At 52.2% G+C, this 26,431-nt stretch overlaps 1 protein-coding gene across 1 annotated transcript in view; it reads left to right on the forward strand.

Moving 5' to 3' along the window:
• The window catches only part of RBFOX3 (RNA binding fox-1 homolog 3), a 318,610-nt gene that overhangs the window by 108,219 nt on the left and 183,960 nt on the right, over window positions 1-26,431 (forward strand). The window contains exon 2 of the mRNA XM_088829440.1: window positions 15,782-15,889. The gene's annotated coding sequence lies outside the window, so the exon portion shown is untranslated. The remainder of the gene's footprint in view (window positions 1-15,781; window positions 15,890-26,431) is intronic.

Raw genomic sequence — 26,431 nt, forward strand, 5'->3', positions numbered from 1 at the left:
GATGGCACCATCTGTTGGACACACTGGTCCAGAGACAGGCCCTCCATCAGATCTGCTGTGATGGGCAGGGTGGCCTGCACAGGGGCAACCCAGTGCCCCAAGTGCTCCGCAGAGAGCAGCCATCTCCTAGGGCAACAAGCCTATAAGGTTTTATATTAAAAAGGGGTGCTTGCCCTGCTCACTAATCCGACCTCATCCTCTCTTTGCTCCACACACATGTGGATGGCATGCTGCACTTGCTGCCCACCTTACCTCCACAAGACAGAGCCCTCCCACCCTCCTTCCTCACCTGACCACCTTCTAAGGCCCTCCAAAAGATCCAGGTCAGTTCACATTCAACCTCCTGCAGGATGCTTTTCCCGACCGCCCAGTGCGAGATAGGAGGCCCTGCCCTCCATGTGTGCACAGTCAAGAGAGTGGTGGGAAAAATGAGTGACTGGGATGGAGGGGGCTTGGCAAGAATAGAAGGCTTTTTCCAGGTGAAAAGGCCACAGGTGAGCTCCCAGAGTGAAGCAGGTAGAATTGTAGCTTTGTGTGTGTGTGTGTTTTAAGATAAACATAAATAAATAAAAGCAGAAGAAGAACAAGCTGAACTTCTGCTGTTTTCAGCCACAGCCTGATCTTGTCCCAGTTAAGACCTGACTCCAGGACTCTCATGAGCCGGTCCTACTGCTGAGCTGCACATCATTGCACGGGTCCCTGGCCCACCCTCTCAGAGAATGAATGGCAGGGTCCTGGCAGAAGGGGGCACTTCCCGATATGCAGGGCCTTTGATTAGAGTCTCAGAGCCTGCACCCAGGTGAGTTCTCAAAGGGCTCTGCCAAAGAGCTGGGTGATTTCAACCTACCCCAAAGCGGGTGGAATCAGGGAGACAAGATTCAAATTTAGAGAAGGAGAGCCTAGGAGAGGGCAGGTTCCCAAGGGAGGCAATTCCCAAGGGTGGCCGTGCTCAGGGCAGCCTCCTGGGAAGGCAGGCAGAGGCCAGAAAGGCCCTGGACACACAGCCAGGAGATGAGGGCTTGATTCTGGCTTGACTGCTGGTTAGCTCTGTGGCCTCAGGGAAGCCCCTTAACTGCTTCACCTTTAAAATGAGGATTAAAAATATCTGTTTTATCTAATACAAAGGCTGTGGTCAGATTAGGCAAGTGTCAAAATGCTCTGTGAATTCTGAAGTGGAAAGAAGTGAACTCTGAAGTAGAAATGAAGGGGCTGTTTGTCTGTGTGTAGGGGTTTTTTCTTGGGAGCTGGGGCCCAGGGTGGTCAGTGCACTTCCTCACTACAGGGCCCTCTGAGGGAGTGGGAGCCCACTGGAGACGAGTCAGGGGCTGTCCTGATGGAGGAGCTCTGGGTTGGGGGGGTCAGCCTTAGAGGGCCAGTGAGAAGTTCCATGTGCATCTCTGCTTTGTCATCTGGGCCTTCAGGAAGCAGGCTAGGGAGGACCAGATAGACCTGGGCCAGAGGCCCTGTCACACACCACCATAGGCTGTAATTCTCTCACCTGTAAAGTGAGAATAAGGTTCCTGTGAATCAATGTACAGAAGGCATCCAGCTCAGGACCTGACCATACTCCTTTCCTTCCCCGTGCACATAAACATCAAACCGCACAGCCTACCAGGAAGATCCAGATCTTTGCTGCACCCTCTGTGGTGATTCCTGGTTTTCAGAAAATCTCAAGTAGGTCCATGCAGGGGCTGAGAAAGAAGAGACATACTGGCTTCTTCAGTCTTCTCAACACCATTTGCAAGAAATCAGGAGCCGAGGTGAGACAGGGAGCCCTGGGAAATGTGACCAGGAACCTGCCTTGCCAGGCAAAGGGCCCCTCCACCAGTGGCTCCCACCCTGGCCTCCTGATGCCCTTGTCCCCAGCACCTTTGACAGCCTTGTTCTGGGAAGAAAGCAGCCCAGAAATATGTAATTGATCTCACCTCTTGCCAGTTCTTAACCTGGGCTTTTCGGCAGGAGAAGATGCCTGATTAGAATATCTCTGAAGAGTGCAGTGAGTTATAGTAATGGACACTCTTCTAGCTGTCTCTCCCACTCATAAATCTATCCCCCTCTGAAAGTGCAGATGGTCCATAATCGTCCATCACGCCGGAGTTCAGCACTGGACAGCTCCCGGGTGGGTTTTTCCTAGGAGGCTCCTTTTTCTGCAAGCTAAACGGAACTGCGGCTCCTCACAGCCTCTCCCCGTGATGGAGTGCAAGCAGTCCAGCCGTCAGGAATGATTTAGGGGAGAACGAACAATAAATATACAAGAGGTTGGAGCTCAGAGCAGGGAGGCGAAGAAGGCGCCTCTGCACCTGTACTTACATTTCTGTTGTTCTTTTCATTTATGTTTAAATTTTATTTTATTTCATGTTAGAGGGACAGCAGAATTTCACATCCTGGGAAGGGGTCAGTCTTGACTGACCTTTTTAAAGAGCTCCCTCTGCCCCCATCAGAATGATGAGTGAAGGACTGAGGTCAAGGGGCCCTTCTTTTGGGGGAAAAGTGAGTGACTGGGCAGTTGACATTTAGGGATAAATAAGTCCTCTGAAATCTTACTGGGCTCACTGACAAGTCCCTCGAAAGTTAAAGCTGTATCTCTTGATGAGATGGCCCAAGCTGTTCCCCAAATTCCTACTGCAGATGGGCCCAGGAAAGCCCAACCCAACAGGTTGCCCAGCCCCTCCTGTGGGGCTCCCAGAGATGAGCCCACTACTCTGTCTCTCCTGGGGAGGACCAGGGGTGATCAGCTCACCTATGGCTAGTCCTTGTTCAGTGTCTCCTGCCTGCTCCTGCCCTGGCCGGGCCCGCACAACGAGAATGAGCAGAAGTGCCACTGGCCGTTGCCTGGGGTGAGGACCGGCTCAGGACTTGGCATTCCTGAAAGGCTTCATTGTTGTCTACGAAGAGCTGTTGTGCGCGGGGTGCTAAATATGTCAGCTGCGTGTCCTACCGTGCCCGGAGCCTTCATCATAGGGCTTGTCCTCTGCACACACACAGAGGACAGTCCCCGGGACCATGACCCTGCCTTGGCCTGAGGGCAGCATTTCACAGCTGTCCACCCCTTCCCTCTCCTGTCTCCCCGCCCAGAGGCAGAGGAGCCAGGGCTGGGCTGCGAGGGTGATGAATGAGCGTCTGCCTCCTACAGGTGCCAGCCCGCTCTGCCAGGTGGTGCCTTAGAGCTGTGTGGGCAGACGACCTGCGCTCCCCTCTCCAAGCCCCTCCCCACCCTCTCCAAGGGCCTCTCTCCCTCCCCCCAGGAAGCAGATCCTCTGAACTCTAGGTTGGGGAAGGCTTTCAGGGCGCAGTGCTGAGGACATGGGCCAGATAGCTGCAGCATCAACTGCCTGCCCACCACCAGAGGGGCTGCCCCCAGAAGGTGGGAGGTGAGCCACAGGCCTTTCTCTCAAGATGGAGCGGGGAGTTGCCAAGGGTAGTGCCTGGCACTGGCTGCACCTCCTCGCCAACCCTCAGAAATGGAGTTCCCCTCTGAGGTTTCCTTGTGCCCCTGGGTGCCCCCTAGAGGACAGCGCATTCCCTCAAAGCTGAAGGTCCATCACTCTGCTCCTCCACCAAAGGCAGCCTGTCCAGAGCCACCACCAGCTCATGACAGAATTGCTTCTCTGTGCTCTCTCCTGGGCATGACAGCCACCAAACCCCCACAGCCAGAGACTCTGAGGCCCCTGAAGGGAGGTCCAGAGAGGGGGGCAGGAATGCCTCCCTACCCATCAATCCTCGGACCTGACCCACATGCTTAGATGGTGTGGCAGGCAGAAGGATGCTGCAGAGGGGTCAGCTATTGTCACTGCAGCAGGCAGCATCCCCCTCTCCCCTCGTGAGGGGCTCAGTGAGAAGTGGGCTTCCTCTCTGCAGCTCCCAGAGGCACTTGAGTGATTCCATTCCTTCTAGAAGTAGGCAACTGAAGGTTTGCAGATAGCCTAGAAATACAAGATCCTGAGTTCTCATCCTGCCCCGCTAGCTTGACAGCACAAGGTCCAAACAATCGGTCTCCCTTCGCCATGTGCATCTGTGCACTAATGACGCCTGGCTTGGGCTCATGTTGGTGGATCGCTCCACGCACCACCGGCCATGGGCAGAACATGCCATTCTCACCAGCTCTCAGCAAGCAGTCATCTCTGGCCGGGGCAGAAGAGCACTGAGCTGTGGCACTGCCTCCTCTGCAATCCTGGCAGCATTGAGAGCGAGAAGACAATGAGGTGTGAGTGCCCAGGACAGGGAGGTTTAGAGAGGGGGTCCAGGTGGGCAGGCAGGTGCAGCCACAGGATACCGGTGTCTGTTGGTGGCCTTGCAGCCACCGTTGCAGGAACTTTTCTTGGCTAAATGCACTGCCCTCACTACCACCCAACATGCTGGACTAGGAAAGGGGCTTAAAACCTCAATTCCTGATATGGTTGACGCCTAGTAACCAGTTTCCATTCTCCATTCCAGGGCAGGCTTCCCTGGAGTCTACAGGGACGGTGGGAGAGGGACTGTCCCTTGTCTGTGCTGCAGCAATGACTTAACACCAGTACTGAGAGATGACTTAACACCAGTACTGAGAGATGAGGGCTCCTGGAACCAGCTCTCATGCCTCTGGAGCCCCTGTGAGAAGTCCTGGCCCAGTATTTCTCTTCCCAAGATCTGGATGTCATGGAAAACAACAGCACATCTTATATTATTACACACCAATACGCTGTGTCGCTCACACTTTCTTTCCAATGCCAATGACAATGGGATCAGAATGATAGGAATCCCTGTTTGGCACCTACAGCCCTGTGGTTTAGGGTGCCTGACAGCTTTGCCCAAGCTCCACATCCACTGTATTTCTTACTTTCAAACTAACGGCTGTGACAAGTTAGCATGGGGCCAATTGTCCACACCCCGTGCCAGCCAATCTCATATCCTTCCCTGAGTGCTTTGCAACTGCTAGAGCCGGGAAGGGGTCTTCCAGGCACAGGACTTTGGAATCACAGCACTGTGCATTAACTTACGAAGCATCCCAGACTCCCTCTGTGGACCCAAAGACAACCCTGGGTACTCACTCTCTTGAAGATGTGTGGTGTAGTTGGGGCTCCACAGGTGCAGTTGGGGCTTTGAGACCGGTGAACCTGCTTAGGAATGTTTGTCTTGGTGACTGGCTATCTGGGCTCCTTCCCTTTCCATCCCAACCCTTGGGCATCACGTTCACCTGCTGTTGCCTTTGGACCCTGTGTGACACGGGTTTCATCATTCCCAGGAAAACAAGTTTTATTTAGGAGCCAGGTCCTTAGCTCTTCCCTTCGCTCCACTGCCCCCGGTTGGTTCTGCTCCACGTGGGGAAGCAAACTAACTTTTATTAAGAGTTTGCTGGGTGCCAGGCTCTGTGCTGGGAACTGTGCCTGGGCACACTGCCTGGGCCAACTCATTGAGTGGCTTGGCATGTTCTGCCAGCCCTTCAGCATTACAGTCTCGGTGAGACCATAACCTGCTTGCCTTAGCTCCATGGCAGGCGCTCTGAAGAACCGCTCTTGCTCTCCCTTCTTGGTTGGGGTGCCCTCTCTTCTCCCGCCCCCCGTATTTATCACTTCTTCTGAGACACATCATGAATCCCACCCTTGACAGTGTATGCCCTGGTATCTATTTGCACCCACCTCTTCTTTCCTGACCCCAACATTGTTCTGTGTCAACTCTTGCATTTTTAAAATTAATAATACACACGCATGGAGATTTGAGAGCAGGCCAGAGGTGCATGCCAGCTCCTGCGTTAGAATGCAGATTCGTAAAGCCTTTTGGCATCCTCCAGTCTCCATTTCTCATCCTCTCTGTGCCTGGTAAACACTCATCCCTGTTTTTCCTTCTCGTCTCTGTCTGTCCCTCCCTCTGTCTGATGTGTCTTCTCCGAGTCCAGGGGCCACGATACATTTCTGATGAGAACTAATTCACCTGCTCTTCATGGAAAACTTAGACCTGGAGGTTTCTTTGCCATGCATTAAAGTTGCTTTGTGTCCCAGCTCAGCTGAGTAGGTGTGTCGGGGCAGGGTCCAGAGGAGACAGGGACACGGCCGAGCTCAACGGCCGTGGCCTCCCCGAGACCTGCTGCAACAGCAAGAGAGTGCCTTGGCCATGTGTTTGCTTTCCTTCCCTGGTGTTGCGGAGTTGGCGTTTTATACAAGGAGGACACAGGTGGGTCCCCAGGGTCCCTGGATCTTTGTAGGTGGGGATCCACCTTTAGAAGATGGCAGGGTCCCTCTGTGCCCTGAGCTACAGCTCCTCATTTGAGCACAATAAGTTTTAAGCCCAGATGTCTTTTTCAGCCCATCTGAATCTGAAACACAAAGGCCATGAATCAAATTGATACGTGGCGTTTCATGGCATGTGGGTATCGGCAGTGGTGTTGCTGGCGTGTGGAGGCTTCCCCTCCAGGGACCCCAGTGCACCTGCGGGGGCCTCCCCCAGCGCCTCCCGTTACCTCTAGGACCTGAAGCTGCGGTAATGGAGGCTCCTGGCCGAATGGGCCAAACTCTCTGAATGTGCCAAGAAGGTGGCTCCCCAGGGGCGTGAGGAATCCATTTCCCGCTTACCTATTAGTGCTGACGAGAGCCAGGCTGTGACACAGAGAAGTAGGGCGGCCCCTCACAGCCATGCCTGATGCAAACAGTGGCAATCCTGCTCCAGGATTTTAGGGGGAAAGACAGATATGCACAGAGCAGGCAGACAGAGCTCACAGCTGTGAGGTGCAGTGTTTCTATGTTGAAGGCTCTATTGGCAACTCAGCAGCAGGCGGCAAGCAGCTGTTCTCCACACGCACCCAGGAAAGGAGGTGGGGAGTGCTCTCAGGGCTCCTCGCACAGGATCTGGGATACATCAGAGGAAGGATTTTCTCTGGCAGTGGGGTTGGTTTGCCAAGGGAGACAGAGCATGGGGAACACCTTACCAGGAAGCATTTAAAAATTGTACCAATTCTCTTGACAAGGACGTTCAAAGAGGGTCCCTGCCTCAAGGCAGGAGAATGACGGAACGAGCATCATCAAGTCTGTTCTCCAAGCAGGAAGACCTGGAGTCCTGCTGGACAGCTGGGGCACTAGGGGCCCTGAGTCTGCTGCTGGCCGTGGTGGCGGGCTGGGCTGTCTGCAGAATCTTCTTGTCCTGGGGCTTGGGGTCACAGTCAGTACCAAGAGGGGCTCCGTGGGGAGTGATTCCCAGCCCTCTCCCCGCAGAGGCCACAGTCATAGCTGTCAGACAGCGAACCCACCACAGCCTTCTGGAAACGTGTCCACATCTCAGGAGCCACAGGCCACCCACATGGTCCAGCACCACAGGACATACCAGCCAGCCCAGGTTGCCCTCGGCAGTAATTTGCCCAGGGCCCTCCAGTGAGCCAATCTTCAGCTTTGCACCCGGAAACCAGGCCCGAGGCCTCCTGGGTAATGGCTGCTTGGGCCACCAGGGGGTTTGTACAGGGAGGTCACCGAGTACCTCCCAAGCGGCCAGCAAGAGCCTCCCTGCTCTCTCTCCCTCTCCCACCTCTTTCACTCCCAGCCTCTTACCTGTTTCGTCTCTTCCTTTCTTCTGAGGCCCACCATCAAGCCCCCAGGTTCCCTCCTTTTTTGGGAGATGCAGGTCTGACTGCTCTTCCTTCCTGGCTCCAATATGTCAAAACTTCGTGGCATTAAAGAAACACGGGGAAAACCATCTGGGAAGTAGGTCATGTGAAAAAAACAACAACCTGCCTATAATTAAACCAGCTCCTTGCGGGGGGCTGTCTCCGGAAGAGCCCAGATCCAGCATCAGCTTCCTCCCCCTACCTCCCCTCGTCTTCCTTCCTTACAAAGAAAGTCTCAAGATGCAATACTAGGCACACAGCTTTCCAACCAAACCCCATCAGGCAAAGAATGAAAACATCACCATGTTAGTACTTTGACTGCCTCTTGACTGCACTATTGAGAGAGGAAAATGGGAGGTGTGGTGGAAGCAAAAGCTGGAGGCATTGGCTGTACTTTTCATGAAGCAGACCTCCCCGGCTCGTTTGACCTTACAGTTTCGTTTTCTGGATTTTAACATGAGATTGGTGGTGTCCTCTGGGTTAGAGTTTTGGATGATCCATGATGGTCTTCTCCTCTTCCTTGTGGCCTCCCCAACCGCATGCCGTTTTTCTTCCTGGCCACTGGGTTAGCAAATAACACCTGAACCATCCCAATGTTTAGGTCCAGAATACTTTTATTTCACTCACGACAAAAATTAGTCCTTGCAAGAGCCCAGCTGACAACTCTCAGGAGCTTCTGTCTCTCATAAAACTTGCTGACAGCAGGCAGGCAGTTCACGGGAGGAAGATTTACTAACAATGTGCTGGAGGTTTTTCCAATCCATGAGGTGATTGTTTTTAAAGGAGGAGAGGGGGGTAAAGTTATTTCTAGATACAACAAAGTGGTAAAGCTTAACTTTCATTCTCAGGAAAGTCATTATGAAACCAAATCATTAAGACTTGGGAGTTAGTGTGTGGTGTGGTAACTGTCTTGCTGATGTAAAGGGCAAGACTTGTCAGTCACTTCCAATTTCTTTCCCTGCCAATAGAGTGGCCCAGATGAGTGACAAGAATGCCACCCATGACTCACCTTGGCCTCATCAAAGGCTGTGATTTTTTTTTTTTAATTAAAGATTGCAATTCTAACCACATGGCAAGGTTCTAAACAATGTGCTGGCTATCTGGGAAGCAACTCGTTGATAAGGAGAAGCTGAGGGCTCAGGGACACCTTGCCAATTTGCAAACCATCTCAGGTCTATCTTTTCAACCCAAGAAGGCACAAGTTTTGTCCCCTTTTTGGTTCCAGCAGAGAGATTCTCTTTTCCAGAACACCCTTCCACACACACCAGTGTCACTTTCCATATTTGCTCCAACCTTGATTGTCAGCCGAGTTCTCCGGGTGGACCCAAACCACCAGCCCTCTGAATGGAAGCCACATGTGCTCATCGACACCCCTGTCCTGAGTGAGCTCCCCAGCAGGGGCCTCCCTGGATTGTAATGGCATCTTTGTTCTGGGTTTAGCGTGAGCTGAGCCAAGGCCTCAAATACTGTGCATTGACTTGACTGCAGAATCAATAGCAACTTCCTTATGGCCATTTTGTTTGGAGATAAACATCTAAAGTTTGATGCATTGGGTCTGGTTTTGTGGAAAGAGCGCAGACTTTGGAATGCGAATGACCTGGGTCTGCAATTTCAGCCAGGCTGCATGCTGACCATGCGGCCTTGGACAAGTGACAATCCCAGTGTCCCAGCCTCTTTGTCTGAGTGATGGGGCCGCTGTGGGGGGGTGGGGAATAGGAGGAGGGCTCAGGAGCAAACAGAAGGGAAACACGAGGCAGGCGGTTTGCTCCTTGTGAAGCATTAGCTCCTTTCTTTTCTTTGAAGGGTGTGCCTGTGTGTGCATGCCTGTGTGTATATGAACGTGAGTGTGTGTATATGTATATTTAGGCTGGGCGGTCAGACAGCTGGAAGCTAGGGTCACCAGGTAAAAATACAGGGCACCTGGTTAAATTCTAACTTCAGATAAGCAATGAATAATTGATAGTAGGAGTGTGTCCCAAATATTGCATGATACATACTTATACTCAAAAAAGCCAAACACATTATTTATTGTTTACCTGAAATTTAAAATTTAACTAGTCATCCAGTAATTTATGGAGAAGGAAATGGCAACCCACTCCAGTATCCTTGCCTGGAGAATCCCATGGACAGAGGATCCTGTTGAGCTATTGTCCGCAGGATCGCAAGAGTCGGACACAACTTAACGACTAAACCACCCCCACCCCTCAGTAATTTAACTTGCTAAATCTGCAACCCTAGCTGGTACACGGATTTTTGCTCCAGTTGTAAAACGTGACTGACAGAAGCAGGCATGCAGGGGAGGCTGTGGTGGCCTTGGGGGTGGGGGCTGAGTGAGGAAGGGCACAGGGCTGCTTTGCCCAGCTCACCTAGCCCAGATTCCTTGAGTCTCTGTTGGGCCTGGTGACTTCTTTTTCTTTTTTGGTTTTGGGGGTCCTTCAATTGCCTCAGGCAGAACTCTGAGCCATAGACAATCTTGGCTGGGAACAAGGGCAAAGGTCAAAGTTTCAGCCCGGTGGGGTTGCCCGCCCCCCAACTCGGGGCTGATCCTGAGTTTATGCTGAATGTCCGCTGAACAGTGGACATTACGCTGAACAGTAGACATTTCACTGAACAGTGTCCACCTGGACTGCTCACCAGGCTCCAGCTACCTGCTGACCCAGGTCCGGGGCAGCATTCTCTGGAAACTTATTTGTTTGTCTCATGGGTGACACCTGATCTACCTGAAACAGGACCCAACAGAACTCAAAGCAGCTGCCAGACAGTGTGACCACCCCCTACTCCCCACAACTGAGTCCTCAGCAAAACCCTTCCACCTTCTCAGCCCCAAGACGCCCCCGCCCTTGCAGCTCTGTTCCAGGCCCTCCATTCTCTACCTTCACTAAACCACTGCCTGCTTGTCTGTGCCCCGCCCTGGCAAATGACACCCCGATTCCAATTCTCCCAGCAAACTCAGTGGGTGCCATCACCCTGGCAGATTCTGGTGTTGGTAGCAGGGGGCACATAAGGTGCAAAGGGGAACTAATGGGAAATAAAATAGCTTTCCTCCCCCGAAGACCCCTCCCAGCTCTGCCAGCATACAGAGTGAATTGTTTTCAATCCAATCTTGTTTTTATTGAAGTTTCCTCCAGGGTTAGCTCAGGAGACTTCTCCCCCAGCCTCTTCCGTGTGGCCTTATTTACCAGAATCCCCTCGACATGGCATTTAAGCGTCTCCATTAACATTTTGTGCATCTTGCTCATGGCGGGCATGGGCCCTCCGAGACCTCTGGGGTGGCGGGCATGGCGGCAGCCTGCAGAAATGCCGGGCTTATTTTAATTGGTTCGAAACTGTGGCTGGCGACCACAGAGGGGTCCCTTTCCTTGAGTAATGACCTGGAATTTGATCATGCAGCTTTTATTAGCTTGTAACACAGAAAGTGGAACCATGTATAAGATCAGAGCCAGAGCCCGGGGCATGTCTGCCCACATGGCACACTCAAAGCCTGGTACACACTGGAGGACCTGGGCAAGGGTGCCTGTGCAGCCCAGTGGATAAAGGATGGCAGTTCTCAGGGTAAATTGCCCTGGATGGATTTCTGCCTGTGGAGCAGACCTGCCAGAAAGCTCCCAGGACTCGGCCCCTCATAATAGAACAGCCACCCTGCTGAACCCCTTCTGTCGCTCTGGGTTCCTTGTCTGCATGGAGATTTTTGGTTGCCAGGGAGTAAAGAAGCCCTCTGAGCAGTCAGGATCTTGTGGTGCTCGTCCCAGTGCGGGGAAACTCTGCTCAGAGGACAGTCGCTGGGTCTCCCAAGCTCTGTGCCCTCCCCTTGCATTTTAGGAGGGAGAAGAATGTGAGAACCTGAGTTCTTAGAATCACAGATGGTCTAGACTCCAGAACATCTAGAGACTGATCGTCCCCACACCCAGGACCCTCGTCTGGAATGCAACAGTTTCTGCTTAGGCTGGTGGTTTCTAAGAAAATCTCAGTGGGCAGTAGAAGAGACAATTCTAGACTAGTTTATTGTCCTTTAAGTGGAGGGGGAGAAGAAAGGGCAGATCTGAGTCGTCTGGAGTCACTGTCACGTATGTCATTCATCTGCTCATCCACCCAGGCCACGGATTTCCACTGAGCCCCTGAGGGTGTAAAACACTGTTACTGCCAAGTGACTATACATGTGTCATCTGGGTCTCTCACTTCCTCAAGGGGCTTCTAATCTAACCATGCTTATCTCAGAAAGTTTTTGGAGACTTAATGACAATTAAGGTAAAATATAATAAATATCTATGTTTCTCTACTGCAATTAACAATGATTAACATTTAGTTATAGTGTGTTGTTTAAATTTAAAAAAGCTTTAGAGATGGAGGTCAAGTCCCCTCTGCATCCCCAGCCTCAACCCCCCACCCGACACACAGAGGCAGCTCTGAGCATCAACTTGGTGTCCATCACTTTGTCCCTTGAAAACACACTTGCACACATATGACCATGAACAACAAACAGACCATGGTTCTCCCACTTCTCACTTCACATACGTGACCTCTTTCTGTAACTTGCTTCTTCCGGCTTTGTGTTTTCGCAGCTCCCCTGTGCATTTCTGATCCGCTCCTTTTGTCTGCTGTGGAGAAATCTGTCTTAGGAATCGACGGCTTTGTCTTTACCCACTCTGTCCTTGACAAACGCTCTGGTTGTCCAGAACCAACAGCAATGGTATCGCTATTGCGACAGACGCGCGGTTCTCTGTGCTCATCTCCTCCGGCCCTGGAGACGATACCTGGTTGTGAGTGGCTGGTCTTAGAATGTTCCAGATCCTGCCCACAGCTCTCAACTGTCTGGACCCGCCCGTGCTCCACCAGCTGTCTCGTCTGTCCTCACTGAGATTGCCAAGCGTGTCTACTTTTGTCCACATGAGAGCTGAGAAGTGGCGGCTTGCTTTACTCTAACTCCCCTGATTCTTGCACACCTTTCCTCTGTTTGAGACTTCCCTGGTGGCTCAGGTGGTAAAGCGTCTGCCTACAATGTGGGAGACCCGAGTTCAAACCCTGGGTCGGAAAGATCTCCTGGAGAAGGAAATGGAAACCCACTCCAGTACTCTTGCCTGGAAAATCCCACGGATGGGGGAGCCTGATGGGCTACAGCCCATGGGGTTGCAAAGAGTCAGACATGACTGAGTGACATCACGTTTCCTCTGTTTACCAGCAGGCTTGGGACTCTGCCTGCTCCTGGGGAACCGTGGGTTACCCCGTCCTCCACTCTCCCACGTGGGAAAGCAGTCTGTCCCCAGAAAGATTTAGGGCAAGACCTGAAATGGTTCTACTTATTTTTTAAAAATTAAGAAAACCATTCGCCAATGTCTGGACTCCCTGTTAGGCCCCCAGTGCCTGCACCCCACTTCAGGAATGATCACAGCCCCTGACTTCTCTGGCCAAAATGCCAAGCAGCCTGTGTAGGGCCCTGATCCCTCCCTGCCCTCTAAGGCTGTCTGTCTGCTGAGCCCTCAGGCTCTGCTAGTCTGGACCACAGACCCTGGGACCCTCAAAGCAATCCCGGGAGAGGGATGGAGATGCAGGGAAGGGTGAACAGAGGTCTGGAGATGTTTGCCTTTGGCCGCAAGGTGGCTTCCAGAGGAGGTGGGAGAATTGGCAGGGGTGTCCCCTGGTCCAGGGGGCGATGGTGGTCTCAAGCCTCCCCCTCTTCTCTGGGAGAGATGCTGAAGCCACAGGGGCCCCCAGGGGTCACCGATGGAAGCAGTCTCTGGGCAGGTGAAGCAAATAGCCGATCTCAGGCCTGGCCTTGGCATTTTCTCTGCAGGAAGAGACTGGATGCCATGCCCTCCCTCTGTTCCCTGAAGGTGCCACCGGACCTTTACCATTTTCCCGTCAGCCCCTCCCCCCTCCCCCACTTATCTACCTGCCTGGGGCTCTCTGCCCCTTCCACCCCCAGACAGCCCAGCTCTGGCCTGAGTCCCTGGGGCTCCGTCCTGGGGATTTGGGTGATCTGGGGTGGGAAGCAGTGAGGTAAACAGGAGCAGGGTGGAGCAGCTAAAGGAACAAGTGGGTGATGTGTGGATCCCAGGGCACTGGACCCACTAACGCTCTGTCCTGGTGCTCGTGCTTGGAAGGCACACAGGGACCCCTGTCCCCTCTCTGGCACTTTCCTAAACTAGCCCCTGTGGTGTGGCCCCGCCTGTCCCACCTTCTTCGATGATCCTGCTCGGGGCAGGTGGGGTCAGGGCTGTGCAAGAGGGGCAGCTATTAAAGAGTCCACATAGCAGGTGGGGAAACCAAGTCTCCCAGAGGCCACTGTTGCAAGAGTGAGGACAGTGTGGCCATCACAGGCCAGGCTCCATGTTCCCTGGGCCTCCAATCTGCACCTTGGCGGGGGGCAAAGGGGTGTTCGAGGGTTCTGTGCCTCAGTTTCCCTCTAGGCTCTCTGGAGGGGTTCATGTGTTACAGCGGGAAGAAGGCTCTGAGAGTCCTTATGATCAGAGGCACAGCCCTGCCTAGGCCTCTGTCCTGAACTCCTGCCCCCTCTCTCCTTCCTGGGGAGGTGGGAGTGGCCACTGAGCACTCCCGAGTCCTCTCCTGTGTTTGCCCGAGAATGACCCAGCAGCGGCAGCAGCACGGTTTATTAAGCCAACACAGTCTTTTAGGTACATGAGCCCCAGAGACCCCTGAGGTCCACATATGCTTGGAGGAGCTTCCAGGTCTTGAGACTTGCGGGCTGCATGGGACTATGGGGTCAGGGATGCCCCCATCCCAGGAAAGGTCCTGTTACCCTCGGTGTCCTCACCCGGCCTTGAGTCAGGATGCAACTTGCTGCCCCTTGTTCTCTGCATTACAGTCTTTTTAAAAATCTGCTCTCTTCTTGGTCTCCTTTCTCCCTTCCTTTCCCGCCCCCCTTCTTTGTCTCTTGGAACTTTTCCTGGTGTGCCTAATTCCTGGGGGCTGCAGCGGCCTCGGGGACTCAGCCCCACCTCGCTGCACACACTCAACCCTGAGAATCGATTCCAAAAGCGATTAGTTACAGTACAGTAGCGCTGCTAACTGTGGCATTTTGCTTTGCGGTTATTGATACATCATCAGAATTGAGAAGCCATCGGCAGGCAGGGGAAGAGGGGGCAGCTGGGTGGGGGCACAGGGGAGGGGGGCATGGAGAGACTGTCCTGCAAATGCAGGGAGCCTGGCTCTGATGGCAGGGGTGGGTCTTGAGGCCCTGGTTAGAAGCAGGGGCTGGGGCGTCACATCGGAGACTCTGGAGGGCCAGGTCATTCCCGGCTCATTCTCAAGCAGACGACTAGGTCCTTGCTGCCTCCTCCTCCCTCCTGCTTTAATACCATTGCTGGGGCATAGCTCCTTCCCTGGGAGAGGGGACTGAGTGCTGGGCAGAGACGGGGTGGGACAGTGGCATTTCTGGTGCTGTTAGTGAATAGGGTCGATCTCTTGGAGTGCATGCAAGCTAGAGGCCCTGAACCAGACAGGGTTCTCCAGAGAAATGGAATCAATATGATGTATCTATGCAACGGGTCATGTATCTACCTACACACATGTGTGTGTATCTGTCTATAGCTAGGCGAAGATACATCCTGTAGCTATAGAAGGAGGGCAGATGTCACGCAGAGATAGAAAGATGGAAGGAAGGAAGGAAAAGAAGGAAGGAGATTTGTTTTAAGGCTTGGCTTCCACGGCTGGTAGTGGTCAGCCCTACAGGTTTTGATGAGAGAGGTTCAATGTGTACATAAATTGCAAGGTCAGTCCCAGGCAGAGCCCCTGGTCAGCCCCACACCCCTGGAATCTAAGCTGGTGCTGGGGAACCGCAGTGGTAATGGGGTGATGCTGATGATTATCCCTCAACCTGGCTCTGTTGACCTGATGAAGAGTTGGGGGCCCGAGTTGGGAATGGGTGACATGGACCCTCTCACCATCGGTCTGGCCACAGCCAGCCGGACCCCTTGGCCTGCTGGCCCATCCCCTGGCATCCCTGGGACGGGTCCGAGTCTCCCTGCAGGGGAGCAGAGCTGGGAGCTGCTGCCCTTGTGAAGGGGTGAGCAGGGACGCCTCATTATAACTCCCCCCCGCCTAATGTTTTCCAGTCGCAGTGTTCAAAGGATGCGGTTCCCATGACACTCTGTCCTGTGATATTTTTAATCAAGAGCGCGGGAGCGCGTGTGTCTGATGCTCTCCAGATATTCAGAGATGGAAATGGTTTTGTTCTCGTGTTTTCTCTTTTCAACCCAGCGCTAAGTCAGAGCTGCCTGAGGAAGACTCCGCACCCGTTTCCCTCGAGCTGGTCTGCAGGCCCCTCCGGCTGGGACCCTGTCCTGGGAGCTGCCTGTCTGCAAACAGGTGTGTGCCCCTTCCATTCGTGCCCCCTTCTGGCACACATTCTGCTCCACCCGACCTGGTCCTCAGACCCAGGGCGCCTCAGAGGCCCAGGGGTGGGGGGCGGGGCACAGCCGTGTCACAATGTGGCCTGGAGGGGTATCGGTCGGGGAGCCATGGTCAGTAGAGAGGGTCCACACCTGTCCCCACCACTTGGTTCCTGGACCCCTCTGTGTTTTTCACCTGCCCTCACCCTGTCCTCTCACTGAAATGCAAATCAGCGCATGTATGATAGATAATTAATAGACTGATCAGCCAGCAAGGGAGGTAAGTAGATAAATAATTTTAATGATCCTTGGGTTGCCCATAAATTCCCTCACTGCCTTTTTCATTAAACTCTCTGTTTACAGGCGTCATTTATACTGCGTGTCATTTTGCCGACCCCTCCCCCACTGCCCCAGCGGCTCCCACCAGGTCTGACCTGGGGTGGACGTGTAGATGACAGCAGGTCCTTTCTCGGCAGGGCTTGGTCTGGCTCAGGTGGCGGCGGGCCGCGGGGCTGGGTGGCCACGGGCAGACCATGCTCAGCACCCCGACGCGGCCGCAGCCTATATTTAGGCAGCTCAGGAAACTTCATTATGCTTGGCACCTGTGCTGTGGGTCTGAGCTCATTGTCCTCCCCAGGGACGGCTTCGGCCTATTAATAGCCTTGGCTGAGGTTTCCTCATTGCTCTGAAGGGCCAGGAGAGAAAGTGGGTTAATAAATATAAAAGAAAACTCTCTCAAGAGGGCCTGGGGCCAAACTCTCTCCCAGACTCTCAGGGAGCCTGGCTGCCGAACCCGGACAGGGCATGAGGTTCCCTGGCCCACCCTGGTCTCCTACACCACAGAGGCCCAGGGCCTAGGCTGGCAGGTCTGGGGACCAATGTGGAGAAGAGCTCCCAGGTTTCCATGAAGCTGGAACAGAGGAGGCCCTGGTGGGCAAGGCCAACACCCCCATGGGGCACAAGAGGGGCTTGGGTGTGGCCTCTGTGCCCATGGGAGGAGGCCAAGGGAGAAGACATCCTGGGATTTCCTGCCTGCCCTCCTCCCCAGCATTTTGCTCCTGACCTGCTATGCCTACTCATCTGTGCAAAGAAGAGAGACACTCAAGATGGTCACTGGGCAAGATGCCTCCCTCTTGACCTTGTCTTCCACTCCTGGAGTCCAAAGCAAGAAGAGTTCAGACTAAGTTAGAAACACGTGCAGAGAGAGAAAGGATGCCCAGGGCACAGAGTGGGGAGAACCCAGGGAAGCTCTCCAAGGACAGGCGTCCCCAGGGTCTGCTCTCAGCTGAAACTCAAGAGTGTCAGGGGCGTGCTGGCTTCAGCATTCTGGGCTGGGGATCATCAGCTGACACTGCTGAGGGCCTGGTACTGGGGACAGGTTAGTCCCTGCCTTGTTTATTCTCAATATGGTTCCATGGGAGACATTCCTAGAATTTGTCCTCCTTCGGGTTGGGGGGCAGAGTTCAGGGAGGTCACGGCTGCCAGCTTCTTTATGGCAGAGCCGAGACTCACAGCTGGGTGTGTGGCCACAATGGCCCGCTGCCTCGGGAAGCTTCGGGCCCTGTCGTTCAACTCCTTCTGGGTTTCACCAGTTGGTAAGGAAGCCATCCGTGGGTGTTGCTGCTTCTGTGCAGCAGAAGCGCCCAGCCTGACACTGGCATCTACAGCAGGCCTCCCGATGATCAGCAGGCCCTTCTCCTTGGAGGGCGGTGTTTGCCCAAGGCAAAGAGGGAATTTGGACTGAGCAAGTGGAAAGCCTTTTGAAGTTTCACTCAGTGGAATTCAAGTATGAAAAATGGCCCAGCGGAGTCTCCCTGCCCTTTCAGGAGTTTGTCTAGCTCAGAGCTGTGCCACCTCTGGTGCTGTTTGCCCAGCCTGCACAGGCCAAGTGGGAGGGAGGTGGGCCAGGAAGAAGCAGAAAGAGCTGACAGGCATCTTTTCCAAATGCTTCCTCCCTCTGGCAGTTCAGGGGTCTCCTGGAGGAGTGGCCACCTAGCCTGTTTCAATTATGTTCTGTCCAGAACCGGCAGACAAGGGCGCGGGCCTTCCGTTGGTAGACAGAGGCGCCGGGTAAGTTCATCTTTCTGTAACCGAAGAACATCCCTCTTGGAGTTGCTCTGCATCTCCTTTGATTTTCTGATCACTTTACGGCATTTTTTATAGTCTCTCATCTGTTTCTGTTTGGGGGTCACCAAGAAGAAAAAAAAACAGTAAATCAGAGACAGAGCAAACTGCTGGTCCCCTGCGATGGACATCACAGCATGGCTGGGCCAGGCCTCCTTGGCACCATCCCGAGCTCTGTAGCCCACAATGCCCAGTCAAGGGACATCCAGGGCTGGTCCACCCATGAGGAGCCTGGGCCTCTCCACCTCTCCTGAGAGGCCAGTTCAGAACATCGCGCTGATAAGTCTCGTGACTCTGTAGTGGTGACATTTGCTGCCATGGTTGAGTCTCACCCAGCCCCGTCGGAACTGTCACCCCCTTCCCCATTGTGCATGAGGACCTCGGGGGGCTAGGAAGTGAAGGGCTGCCACAGGGACTCGTGTCTTCCAGATCTTTGATCCCTCAATCAGCATGTGCCAGGTGGAAGTGGTTTGTCCATGAACTGTCTTGGAAGGCAAACATGTCCGTCTGGCTGTAGGCGTCTCGGCCCCAAACTGGCCTCCTCCAGCAGGGGGTTGTATAGGACAAAGTGGCATCCCTAGGGTAGGAGCCCTAGGGTGTAGAGAGCTGAGTGAGGATATTGTCTCTGGAGTTTGCTGTGTCCTTGGTTCGGAGTCAACTCTGGACTTTTCATGGGGTTGAGCTGTGAAATTGCGGGGGGTGTGTGTGTGGTAGAGACACTCCATGCTAGCGAGGATTTTTTTTTCTCAAAACTATTCCTAATCCTGGAATATGAAGGAAGTAGAAATAGGGCAAATTGCTGTGGTCCAGTTGCTGTCAAAGAAGAAAGTCATGCGCGTTGTATCTTGACACCCATAGAGCATCGTAGAATGTCTGAGCGGTGGGGGAGAGCCGGGGAGCTTCTTGTCCATCTCCTTCCTTTTATGACCTAGAAGGAGACTGTTCTCTGAAAGGTCGCTGACTTACACCAGGACCCTCAGCCACGTGCAGAGACAGCTCTCTTGTGTCCCGCCCAGGACCTTTGAGGGACGGCATCACTGCTGCTCTGAGTAAAAGCACTACTTTCAGTGACTAGCAGTCCTGTCCCCCGGTCCTCCCACTATGACCGGAAGGACGGAGGCGTGAATTAATTTCACATAGGTCTGTGTGCTCCTGGGGATGAGTGGTCTGAGTGTGCTCTGCCTTGTTTTTGGGAACTCGTGTATGGATGTGAGAGTTGGACCATAAAGAAAGCTGAGCGCTGAAGAATTGATGCTTTTGAACTATGGTGTTGGAGAAGACTCTTGAGAGTCCCTTGGACGGCAAGGAGCTCCAACCAGTCCATCCGAAGGGAAATCAGTCCTGAATATTCATTGGAAGGACTGATGCTGAAGCTGAAACTCCAGTACTTTGGCCACCTGATGCAAAGGACTAACTCATTGGGAAAGACCCTGATGCTGGGGAAGATTGAAGGCAGGAGGAGAAGGGGATGACAGTGGATGAGATGGTTGGATGGCATCACCGACTCAATGGACATGAGTTTGAGTAAACTCGGGGAGTTGGTGATGGACAGGGAAGCCTGGCCTGCTGCAGTCCATGAGGTCATAAAGTGTCGGACACGACTGAGCGACTGAACTGAGCCCCTGGGCCGTGGGGCGGGGGGCCTGGTAGAGGGGGGTTGGGGGCAGGTTTGATGATTGGAGGCTCCAGAGCAGCGCCTCCTGCCCTGACAGTGCCTCAGGCCCCCGGGGTGGGGAGAGAGTGGCCACGTTGGGCCGACACCTGGTCACCAAGCCGGGAGCTTCTTTAGTGTCCAAGGAACGAGCGTGGGATCCGTCAAGAGAATTGCTGTGAGGCAGGAGCCAAATGAGAATGAAGGATCTGGTTCTCCCACAGACACGAGTGGGCGTGAGTACATCTCACTCTGAGGAGACGACTCTGGCTTTCAGGGTGACCTTGTGGCTGCAGCCCACGAGCCACCAACACCCTGGAAAATGCTCAGAGTCAGAGCCAAGAGTGCGTGCCCTCTGCTTGTCTCCCAGAAGCCCTTTCACCTTCCTCCCCTGGGGCTTGCAGGGTCTAAAGACCTTCAATGGGATCCCTTTTTTTCCACCCCCCTTTTCAAATTAAAACAATCTCTTAGTACCTTTTCATTATTACATAGGTGATAGATGATCACTGTAGAAACTGCAGACAGGAAAAATGAAGGAAGAGCACACACCCATAGTCTGACTATCAGAAGCAACTGCTTTTTACACCTCAGTGTCTTGTCATCTTCCAGAGTTTTCCACATGTAAGAGTTTGCCAATATATTTCACCCATAGGTGTTGTTTTGTAACTTGGGGTTTTGTTGTTGCTTAACAGTATTTTCAGGAACTTACTTCTAGGCAGATATTTTCCTTGTTTTTAATGATTGAATATTATTTCACTGCATAGAAGTACCATAATTTCCTTAACCAATACCCTCTGGTAGGTTTGTGTGTTTGCATGCTAAGTCGCTTCAGTCATGTCTGATACTTTGCGACCCTATGGACTGCAGCCCACCAGGCTCCTCCATCCATGATTCTCCAGGAAAGAATACTGGAGTGGATTGCCATGCCCTCCTCCAGGGGATCTTCCCAACCCAGGGATCAAACCTGCATTCCTTACGTCTCCTGCTTTGGCAGGCAGGTTCTTTACCACTAGCGTCACATGGGAAGCCCCTCAGATAGATTTATAAAGACTAAAATAGGCACTAGCCACTGATCCCATTTCCAAAACACTGCACCACGTTTTAAGGAAGCAGAAGATTAATTTTCCAAACAAGAATTAGGAGATGATCATTCATGTTATGAAGACCTCTGCAAATATACCCTCAAAGGACCATCTTTGAGAAATGGGCTTCCCTAGGGTCACTGAAGTTACCACATATCAACTTCCTGCACAGAGGGTGATGGGTCTGGATCCCCGTCCATGTCCCTTCCTTCATGGATGTCCTTCCCGGGTCCACAGAATGTGTATGCAGGCGTGTCCACACACTAGCAGTGCACATGAATGCATACGCATGACACACGTGTTTACACACGCACACATACATGTGTGCCCGCACACACGTGCACACTCATGCACATGGACCCACGCACATACACTTGGCATCTGGCAGCTTTATCCCACTGTCGGCTGAAAGGTGATGTTAATTTAGTTCATTTTTAATCACATCTATTTATCAGGTGGTCTGAGCCCAGCAACCATTACTGGGAATAAACTATCATTTCTCTCTAAAAGGTAAAGGGAAGTGGATATGGATGAGGCGAGTCTCGTCAGTGCTCCCAGCCCATGTGACTTATTATTTAATGAGACAGATAAGCCTCCAAAGAGAAACTGTTTAGGAACTTTTAATAAAACCAGATTTGAAAACCCCAAATCCCCAGCCTGCAGGCTAGTGTCCACAGGCCTAGCATGGGTCGGGGGCGGGTCCCGTGGTGGTGTCACCATCCATGAAGGGATGTTATAAGCTGCCCTAAGAGCATCTTTGCCCCGACAAGTCTAGCTATAGACATCCACCCTCCACCCAGGCCTACAGCTTGCTCCAAACCATTCAGAGGAGGGCAAGTCCAGGCCATGGGAGAATGGTGCCCACAGGGGGCAGTTGTGTGTTTATTCATATACCAAATGAACCACCAGTAAACAGATTTCTGGTGTATTTGTATTCAGTTTCAGAATATATACATATATATATATATAAAATATATGGATTGTTGTTGTTTAGTCGCTGAGTCGTATCTGACTCTTTTATGACTCCTCTGTCTATGGGATTTCACAGGCAAAAATACTGGAGTAGGTAGCCATTTCCTTCTCCAGGGGATCTTCCCAACCCCAGGATCAAACCCACAGATTCTTACCACTGAGCTACCTGGGAAATCTAAAATATATGGATATGGACATATTCTATACATGCATTTCTAAAGAGCATATTGTATTGAAATTCACATAACATAAAATTAACCATCTTAAAAAGTGAACAATCTCTATACCTCAGTTTCTTGTCTTTAAAATAGGTTAATAACATCTTTCTTGAAGGACTGTTGGCAGGATGAAAGTGGTATTTACTGTATATGATGGAACCAGGACAGTGCCTAGTGCATGGCGAGAGTTCAGTGGATGTACAAATATTTTTAAATTTTATTTTTTAATTGCTGTAAAACACACAGGGCAAGATGTACCATTTAACCACTTTTATGTGAACAGTTCAGTGGCATTAAGCACATTCTCATTCTTGTGCGACCATCATCACCATCCACTTCCAGAACTTGCTCATCTCTCACAACTGAAATGCTGTCCCCATTAAACACTAACTCTGATTCCCCTGACCCTGGCGCCTGCCATCCTACTTTTGCCTCTATCAATTTGATTGTTCTAGGAACCTCACATAAGTGGAATCGTACCTTATCTGACCTTTTGTGTCTGGCTTCCTTCACTGAGTATAATGTGCTCAAGGTTCAACCATGCTGTAGCATCGTCAGAGTCTCCTTCGTTTATAAGACTAAGATTCCATTGTGTTTATCCACATCATATTTAGCCATTCATCCATCTATGGACACTGGCATTCCCACCTCTTGGCTATTGTGACCCCTGCTGCTCTGTGCATTTCTATCCCTCTGTCTTGGGGTGAGAGAAACTAAATTGACTTGGAAACTCACTTTCCAATGAAGCTCTCCTCTCCCCACCCTTCCCACACATAAAGACACACACACACATACACACCTATGAAATCAATCTGCAGAAGACAGGCCTTTAGAAGGCGGGCTGAAGCCTTCCTGGGGAACACATGCTTGGGCATCTTTGAGGGTTTAGGTCTTGAAAAAAATATACCCAAAGGAGACAGTTCTCCATGCCACGCCATGCCCCACCCCCCACCACCACTGCTGCTTTGCACGAGCCTTATGCAAAGGCTCAGGGGCCATGTCACCCTGAGACATTGTCTTCTATTAACTGCTTGCTCAGATAGGTGCCAAGTCCAGGTACAGCCCAGATGGACAACTTGAGGGCCAGAGGGACCAGAGTGATGGAAAAACTTAGAGCACATCCATGGATCCTGACATAAGGGGAAGTGGATCGGGGCTGGGACCCAGAGCGCTCCGTTGGGGTTCTCCCAGGTCCACCCTGGAAGAAGAGTGTTTTCCAGCTGGAATCCACTGGTTGGGGCGTGTGTTCAGACCGCTGATGGGCAGGGGCTGGGAAGGGGTGGTCTGGCGACCACAGGATTTCAGGAGCTGGTGGTGAGGAACAAAGGCACCTGTTCCCCTAAAGTAACCACGGGAAGTAGTTTCATCCCAAACACGTCTGAGTCTTCTCCTTAGGATTTTGTCTATAAATGTAGCCACATAAGTTGCAGCCTTCTGGAATGCCAATTCTTTCTCTCCTAAGGCCCATTCATCTTCTCTGAAAACAAAAAACAATGTCACTTCCCCCTCAAATCACCAGAGTCTCTGGCTTTGAGTCATAGGAGGCTCCTGGTATTTCCCTCAGACCCTAAAAACATTGGTTTGGGGACTAAAACACCTTGAGAGGTCAGTCACCACAGGCAAAAGAATAATAATAACAGAACAATAGCCATACATGCTTTATCTGAAGTGCTTTTTCTCCACCGATCCAGGCAGAGTTCCCACTGTCCTGATTTCTCATCCATAAATGACTCTGTTTGGTAGATTTTTTCTGTATCTATGTCTTCTCTACATGTGGATTCTCCCCTCCCTCCGGATTTTTGCCCCAAGTAATATGTTAACGGAAAAATCCAGACGAATGCTTTTGCCAATCCAATATCAATGTAATTAATTTCACTTTTATTAAGGAACGAAAAACATTTTCATTGGAAATCAGCTGCAGTTTAGCAGGATCGTATCTCCCATTTTTGAGTGATGTCATCCGTTTTTCTTTCTGACTTCCCATGTCCACTAGATTCTTGGCGTCCAGATTCTTGGACGGGACCCGTCCCAGTCAGCTGGGACTGCCGCAATAACCAAGAACCGCAGACTGGGCGGCTTAAACAACAGACATCTATTTCTTCATAGACGTGGAGGCTGGATGTCTGAAGGCTTGCAGATGGCCATCTTATCTCTGTTTTCACACGCTCACCCCTCTGTGCATGCGTGTGTGTGTGCTAAGTCGCTTCAATTGTGTCTGACTCTGTGTGACCCCATGGACTGTAGCCCGAAAGGCTTCTCTGTCCATGGGATTCTCCAGGCAAGAATACTGGAGTGGATTGCCATGCCCTCCTCCAGGGGATCTTCCTGACCCAGGGAGCGAACCCGCGTCTCTTACGTCTCCTGCGCTGGCAGGCAGGTTCTGTAGCACTAGCGCCGCCGGGGAAGCCCCCTCTGTCCAAGTCTATGCCCTAATCTCTTCTTATAAGGACACCAGTCATATTGAATTGTTGCTGCTATTGTTCAGTTGCTCAGACTCTTTGCGACCCCATGGACTGCAGCACACCAGGCTTCGTTTGCTCAAACTGATGTCCACTGAGTCGATGAAGCCCTCCAATAATCTCATCTTCCGTCACCCTCTGCTCCTCCTGCCCTCAATCTTTCCCAGCATCAGGGTTTTTTTTTACAATGAGTTGGCTCTTTGCATCAGGTGGCCAAAGTCACTGAGGCCTAACCTAATGATGTCATTTAAATTAATCACTTCTTTAAAGACCCTCTCAAAATACAGCTGAATTTTGAAGAGCTGGGGGTTCGAGCTTCAGCATATGGATTTGGGGAACATAATTCATCCCATAGAAGAGCTTGATCTGACCAGCATCACACCCGGGTGAGCCTCCATTCTGTCCCACTGAGTTTGCCTTAGAGAGTAGCTCCCGAGTGAGACATCCCGCTCGCTTCGGCATCTCGGCATGGCAGCCACCTGGACCCTGCACCTGGCCTCCTGTTTATTGTCTCATTTCCAGTGTCCACCCGGTCTCCCCAAGTCCAGCTGAATCTGCTGCTGGGAGCAATTCAGCAATGCTGACTCCAAACAGCGCTGTCCAGTTACAGACGTTGCCCTCCTGTTGATAAGCCTGGCCATCCGCATGTGCCAGTTCTCAAATGCAGCCACCCCGCCTCGGATTGAGCCGCACCCCCAGGACAGGCTGTTTACTCCTGTCTCTGCTGTCATGGGGTCAATACCACGTGGCATCAGATGGTGTGATAGCACAGTGCCCCCGGAAGACCTCCACCCTCTTTCACTCCAACCGCCCCCATCCCCACACATACTCATGGTGTGTAAGTGCAGGGCAGAGGCAAGGAGAGGTAGGTCTCCAGACCTCCCCAGCTTGCCCTACATGTGCCACCATTATCAGGGACTGACTGGGGATGACAGAATCTTCTCAACGCTGTCTGTCAAATGAAATGCTGGCTTGTCCTCTGTGCCTTTGCCTGGAATGCCCTTCTCTTCCTAAAAGACTCCCTGTCCCCTGATGTTGTACCCAAGCATCACCTCTTCCATGAAGCCAGCCTGGCTTCTCCCCTCCCTTCTCCCTGCTGTGCAGGCATCATTGTAGCTCCATACCCACTAACCATGAACCAACGCCGTGGCTCCTGACCTGTCTTCCCCACCTGGGTGGGAGCAACTAGACACAGAGTTTGTTCAGGCTCATCTTTGTCACCCTCCCCCACACTCATGGTGCCCAGCACGTTTTTGGTGCTGGGGAGATGCAGACACTGTTATTTTTCTCCACAGTGTACTGACAAAGCAGCTAATCCCTAGGATCTTCTTTCTGCTCCTAGAAGACATTTTCCGTGTTCCCAGACTGCCTTAGCCAGCCCACATCTCCCTCCTACTGTTGGTTTGCTCCATTGCTGCTGACTCAAGTGACCTGACCCAGATGCATCTTATATCTGCTGGTGGCGAGCTCTCCACCAAGGGAAGCTGCCAGAATGGGATGCTAACACCCATTACGCCTTCCTGGACATGTGCTTTGTTTTGTAATTTGTATGCTTATTGGCTTGTGTTGTGTTTCTTTTTCCTCTATGTGACTATTGGCTGTAATAGGACAAATGGGCTTTTCTACTTGGCTGTCCAAGCAGTTCAGAAGAGTGGGTGGAAGGAAGTGTCCCGGGCACATGAGTCACCACGGTCAGCTCTGTAGTCCCTGATTCCAAAGGCATGGCTGTTTGAAGGCTGCCCCAGGTGGGCTGGAATCTACACGTGGGTCAGTGTGACCAGCCCTGTCTGCTGTAAATAAAACATGACTCAGGCCTAATCCTCCATCATGGAAAGGACACAGTCCATTGTGTCATGTGGCCATCCGGCTCTGACCAGCATGATGCTGATGACAGCTCCGCCAGACTTCCATGTGTTTGTCCTATATCAATCACTGTTTCTCTGGGAGGCCAGAGCCCAACCTGCTCCCAAGAACCCCCTGAGGTTACTGGAGATGATTAGAGAGGGTCTCAGT

This window comes from Moschus berezovskii, chromosome 20, assembly GCF_049115385.1.
Source record: "Moschus berezovskii isolate FMDL1 chromosome 20, NW_MosBer_1.0, whole genome shotgun sequence".
NCBI lineage: Eukaryota > Metazoa > Chordata > Mammalia > Artiodactyla > Moschidae > Moschus > Moschus berezovskii.